Source organism: Mauremys mutica, chromosome 5 (genome assembly GCF_020497125.1).
Source record: "Mauremys mutica isolate MM-2020 ecotype Southern chromosome 5, ASM2049712v1, whole genome shotgun sequence".
In the NCBI taxonomy this organism is placed as follows: Eukaryota; Metazoa; Chordata; order Testudines; family Geoemydidae; genus Mauremys; species Mauremys mutica.
In genome coordinates this window covers 101,552,956-101,559,435 of record NC_059076.1, presented here as the reverse complement: position 1 = coordinate 101,559,435, position 6,480 = coordinate 101,552,956, and positions in this window count along the sequence as shown.

Below are 6,480 nucleotides of genomic sequence, written 5' to 3'. Positions count from 1 at the left end.
TGGATCAAAAAGGTCAGGTTTTTCAATTTGGGTCTCTTTCTGAAGTGACCAGAGAGTTCATTCTTGATCTCAGAAACCTTCCCATCAAAAATGTAGTCAAAATGTATACATCTCTGCACAACATTCTGGTGAATTTATACCATATTTTGATGACAATACATTTACTCAAAATTGTTCCAACTAGCTCTAGTAATGGCACGACAAAGATCTTTAAAATATCTTATTGTCAGTGCTCTATGGCTTGTCTGCTTTACTAGTCATTTCCCAAAAGGTATGTTTCTGATCAGTATTTCTGCTGTCTTTACATGCTGTTTAGTATCATTTTGTTTCCTGGTGAGGGGACTCAGAGCCCCTTACCAAGATATTGTTAACTTGAAACAAGATTATCCTTTTCTCCGTAACATTTTTCTGTTACAAGCAATGAGTCTGAATATCTTCTGTTAAATGTTAAACTGGGATATATGGATATATGGATAAGCATTCAAGTCAGATTGGTCAATATGGGGCTTCAAAAGCCTTCCCAGTCCAAAATACAGGTGTTTATAATATAAAAATAGAAGCTGCTCATGGAATTCTAGGCAACTATACTGAAGCTCACTGTTTTACACAGGCCCAGTACTCTAGCAGCAACGAAACAGTTTCTAATCAAGGATATTATAAACCCTCACAAAAGGAAGCATAGTAATATGCACATAGAAATCTGTAACTGAGACTGCGTGTAACATTCCAGATTGCTTGCTTGCATTAAAGTCTGAAGTAGAATGTCTAAAATGCTATATGAAAATATTTTGTAAAATTTTAATGGGAAGACATGCGAACCAAATGATTTATGATCAGAAAGAGCATTCATTATTTATTTGACTTTCTTGTTAAATGTAATGTAGGCATTTTACTGTTTCTCTGGCCTCCAATTTTATCTTGTACTTTAGGAGCTCATTTAAGAGATTTTGAACTGTATTGTTATATAAGAAATACCTACTTCTTTGTAGAAGTTTTAGACTATTTTATTGATTATTTATGTCTTGGTGTGTATATGACCTTTTCTGTCCTTAACTAGTTGTTTTAGTCTATGGTATATATTAAGAATCTCCCATTTTTCTCACTTGATTCAAAGGTTTAGAGACAAATGAAAATATCTGCCTTTTCTATATAGATATTGGCAACATTGTGAATACTCATTTAAATATTTAATTTTCCATCTTAATTTTCCTAAAGTATCTAAAAAGACATTCAGTGAACGGGCACCATATTAATATTCAAGAGATTTATATACATCAATAATGGCACCATCTGGGATAAACAGCTCATCCATGATGCAAAGTATTATGATGGAGCTGGTGAAAAGAAACCCATTGTGACATATAAAGTTTATTCTGTTTATTTTTGCCCTCCCTCCCCCCATTAGTTTCTTGGAAGAATAGCTTCCAGGAAAGGAAGGAAATTACTTAGCAAATGTGTTGGGATTGCATTTGTCCTGTAAATCTTTAGAAGTATTGAGACAAATACACCAACTATGTCACTCGAGAAGAACACAGGAGACCCAGGTTTAATTCTTGATCCTTTGGCAGATTGCCTGTGTGATGTTGTCTAATTAAAATATAATCATGCAAATCATTATTGCTACCGCTGTTATATAATTGAAATGAATCTTATACAAAGTATAATACGTGGCCAGAAAGGATTAAACAGCTTGCAGGCTGAATAACCCCAGCCAACCTTTTAAGTCATGTTAGGAAAATATGTGAATGGTAATTAGGGCCATGCCACAGTAAATAGGCTAGAACTTTGAAGTGCAAACCTGTATTGTTAGAGAATTAGAGGTGATACTTATTGTGTGTACCTTACATGCTAGCCATGTAAACAGACAGTTCCTGTCTGTCACTATAGCTATGGATTAAGCGATCAAAAGGGAATATTAACATTTAGATTAATCTTGGATGCAATAATGTCATTGTCTATATGTCTCTTTAAAGTTTGTGATAAACTGCTTAATGAATTAATTATCTTATGTTAATCCATGTAGTTAATTACTGGTGAGGTTTAGGAAACAGAAGGTTACAAAAGCCTACTGTTTACCCAGGACTGTATGGTCAAGTGGCTGCTAGAAAATTGTATAAAAGACCCTTGGGTCCCAATCCTTTTAATCTCAGATTTGCTTAAGCTTCATCAGTGGAAGTTTGAGTCACAAGACTGAGATCCCAGTCCTAAACTGGAACACCCTCAATATTATCTTAGGCATTGGACTATAACATATGGACTAAATTCTAAAAGAACTCATTTCAACTACAAAGCTCACCATCTATGCTTTGAATCTGAAGCTCAAGATTGTACTTATGTCTGTATGTATACTGACCTTTTAACCTATACTCTCTCATTTCTTTTTTAATAAATCTTAGGTATTTAATAAGAATTGGCTGTAAGTATGTATTTGGGAAAGGTCTAGAATATTGATTAATCTGTGAGGTAATGTGTCTGATCCTTTGGGATTGGTAGAACCTTTTTTATATGTTGAATAAGATTTTCAGTAATCCTCATCATTTTGACTTGGGTGTCTAGGTGGAGGCTTGAGGCTGAGTTACTTTAAGGGAACTGTGTTGTTGACTTCTGAGTAACCAATGAGGTATAATAGAAGCTGCTTTGTGCTGGCTTGGTAAATCTAAGTATTGGAATATCCACCAGATTTGGGGATTGCCTGCCCCATTCTTTGCAGTTCACCCTAATTGAGTGATCTCAGCTGGCTCCCCTGGGATTCTGGTCACAGCCTGTGTGCAAGTCACTTAATTCTCCTTCCTCCATTCCGTCTATAAAATGGAGATGAATACTACTTCCTTTGTCCATTTTGTCTATTTAAATTGTAAGTTGTTTGGAGCAGGGACTGTTTCTTACTATGTGTATGTACAGCACCTAGCACAATAGGGCTCCAGTCCTAGATGGGGCCTCTAGGCACTACAATAATACAAGTAATTATAAATAATAATCAATGTGATACAAGACATAGGGTCCCTGGAAGTAAAATCTGCCCTGAGAGGTTTCTGTGGTGCAAGGCACTTTACATTCTTTTACCACTGGGAGGCTAGGATCAGAGCCCCAGAAATGGACAACACTACCCAGGAAGGGAGAATGATCAGGGCACCTAGGGCTGCACAGATTCAATGCATTCTCCCAGGTAGCCTCTGCCAGCAGGGCTTCTGTGGATTCCTGGCTGAAATTTAAAAACCAATCTCCAGAGGAGGAAAACAGTGCAATCACCACATTTCTTCCCATGCTGTGAATACTCCCAATGAACAGGTGCCCACACTGGTGCAAGGAGATGCAATTTGAGAGTCTGTTGCCTTTTCAATGGAAGAAGAAAGTACTATCTGAAACCAGCCAGAATAGCAGGGCAAAAAGTGCAGTTCTGTTCTGCCTGGACTTTCCAGATGAATGTCCATATATTTAACATAACACAGTCTATCAAAGTTGGGGAGTATCATAGGGTGAGCTAGCTCTCTCTGATGTTCAGAACTCAATCTCTTCTCTGCCAGGTGTAACCAGCCTTCCCAGATGAAGGGAATGCATCCAAAGGTAATGTGATGGGAGCATGTGATTCAGAGGCAGGTCTGATGGGGGAATATAAGGGCAGCCTGAGGTTGAGGTGGGATTCTGCTAGGAAAAGGAGGTTACTGTTCATTATGCCTCGGTAGAAAGCCTGGGAGAGATCTACAAGGAGTTGGAGGAACCTGTTGAGGAATAAACCTTAATTAAAGGATCTGAAGGGAGACAAGTCCCAGCTAGGAGGGCTGCAAAGGACTGGGAGCCTGGAGGGAAGCCTATAATAAAGGGGAAGCCCTGATAAAAGACAAGAAATAATTTTGAACCTAGAGAACGGGCTATCTGGATGGAGAAGCCTATTATAAACCGCAAGGATTAACTGAGTCTGGGGAAGAAGGCTGCAAGATTTTTTAAAAGCATGGTATTATGAAATACCAGATATGAGGACTTGTTTAATGTGTGATAGAGAGGGCAAGTGAGGCAGCAGAAGGGCTTGAAGCAGACTGGGTAAGAGAGGTAATGCTGGTGGGCAGAGGGAAGTATTTTGAAGAACTTGTAGCCATGGTGCAGTTTCTATTGGTTGAAGATACATACCCACAACTGGTCAGTTCAGTCCGTACTCTAGAAGTACACATAACATCTGCAAGTAACACCTTCTATCATCTCGCTTAGTTAGGAGACTCCATCCTATCTTGGTAGATGAAGATCTAGCCTCAGTTATTAATGCCGTCATCACCTGTTGGCTGGACGACAGCAATACACTGTATTTGGGCATGAAGTCTTCAGCAATTAGGGAACTCCAACTAGTACATAACACTGCAGTACATCTCTTCAGTGTCATTGACTGCCACAAGCACATGGAACCTTTTCTGCTCTTTCTACCAGGGCCGCCCAGAGGGGGGGGGGCAAGAGGGGCAATTTGCCCCAGGCCCCGGGCCCCACAGGGGCCCCACGAGAGTTTTTTGGGGCCCCTGGAGCGGGGTCCTTCACTCGCTCCAGGGGGCCCGGAAAACTCTTGCGGGGCCGGGCCCAGGAGCTTCTTCTGCTCCCGGTCTTCGCCGGTGGGGGGTCCTTCTGCTCCGGGGCGGAAGGACCCCCCACTGGCGAATTACCGCTGAAGCAGGACCCGCCGCCGAAGTTCAGCTCGGTCTTCGGCGGTAATTCGGCGGCGGGGGGCCCTTCCGTTCCGGGACCTGCCAACAAAGTGCCCCAGAGACCCGTGGTGGGGGCCCCCTGCCGCCGAATTACCGCCGAAGACCGAGCTGAACTTCGGCGGCGGGTCCCGCTTCGGTGGTAATTCGGCGGCGGGGGGTTCCCGCCGCGGGTCTTCGGGGCACTTCGGCGGCGGGTCGTGGAATGGAAGGGCCCCCCGCTGCCGAAGACCCCAGGCCCCCGGAATTCTCTGGGCGGCCCTGCTTTCTACATTGGCTTCCCATAGAATTTCAAATCAAGTTCAAGGTCTCAGTCCTTATCTTCAAACCGCTGCATGGCATGGGGCCAGGTTATCTAAAAAACTGTTTAAAGGTCCAAGATAAAGAATACAATTGACAGCTATACTTCTCTGGTCCACACATTGGAACTCAATAAGCGTAAAGCTTGTCTATATAGGAGACAGAACCTTCTCTGAGGTTGTTAGAGACTGTGGAATGAACTCCCCCATGAACTAGGGACCATGACAAATTTTACCACTTTCTGCTCCAAAAGCAAAAGGCATTTCTTTGACATTGCCACCTCTGAATATAAACACATAGCAACAGGAGTAATTTGTTCTGGTAGGGTACACGGGGAGAGGGATGGTATATACCCACACACGCTACCAAAACAAGGTATTCCACTGCACGTTTCTCCCTCTGGGAAGAAGATGAGAACATGTGTAGTCAAGACTGCGTAATGTACTACTGGAAGGTGCTCAGATACTGCAGTGATGAGCATGGTATAAGAACCAGCACAGAATAGTCCCTGCTACAGAGATGCTCAATGTTTGTTTTCAGAACTAGTCAATCAGTGCTATTTAACAGCTTGTTATTATCCCATTAATGCTCTGATCCCTGAGCAGAGCCCCTACTTGACTAGTGTAGCAGGTGTTGTAGAGCAGCAGTGATCTGTATGCTATGTATAACCTGTATGCTCAAAAGGTCTGTTACACTTCCTCCTTGTCTCCTCTCCTTCTTTGAATACCTGTGAAGTGGCTTTCCCCCACCCCTCCCACCTGGAATGCTTGTGGGATGAATGGGGTGCTTAAACAACTGGAAGATCAGAAGAGCTCCCAGATAGACAAGGTGTCTGGGACTCTAATTAGGCAGCACTCACACACCCAATGCATGGACACTGCATGGACACTGGCTGAGGTGGAGTGTGACCAACCAGAAGTGGCCAAGTCATTTCTAGTCACAGGCCATGAGAAGCAGGTCCTTAAAAGGGGAAGGGGCCATGTGCTCAGGAGTGCACTCACAAGCTTGTACCTCCCATGAAGGCCCTTCGCCTGGACTGCCTGGCCAGTGGTTTGCTGCATTGCATTCCATTGTGCCTCGGGAAGACAAACCTTCATCACACCATCCATCGCTGTGCTGTGGGACACTTACCTTAAAGGATCCTGACATCTCCAGTGCCATACCTGTCCTAGGAGCATGAGTATGCGAGTGTGAATGTGACCCCCCCACCCTTCTTTGAGCTTAGCTATCAGTATAATAAACATGCTACTTTCTGCCAAACTCTGGTGGGTCATTAGTCCTCCCTAAGCTTACTAGCTGGCCCAATTTCGGGTAACAGCAGGGAGATCAGGGGTGTGGTAGGGGATCTTCTCTGTTTCACAAGGACCATGGGAAGCATAGCATAAAGTAGAGCACCTGTGATGTTCTAGTGAAGCAGAGTCTGGACAAAATTCTCATTTAATCCAATAGGGTGAGAATTTCACCCAATAAGTGGAAGTGTAACTTGAAGTCACCTTTC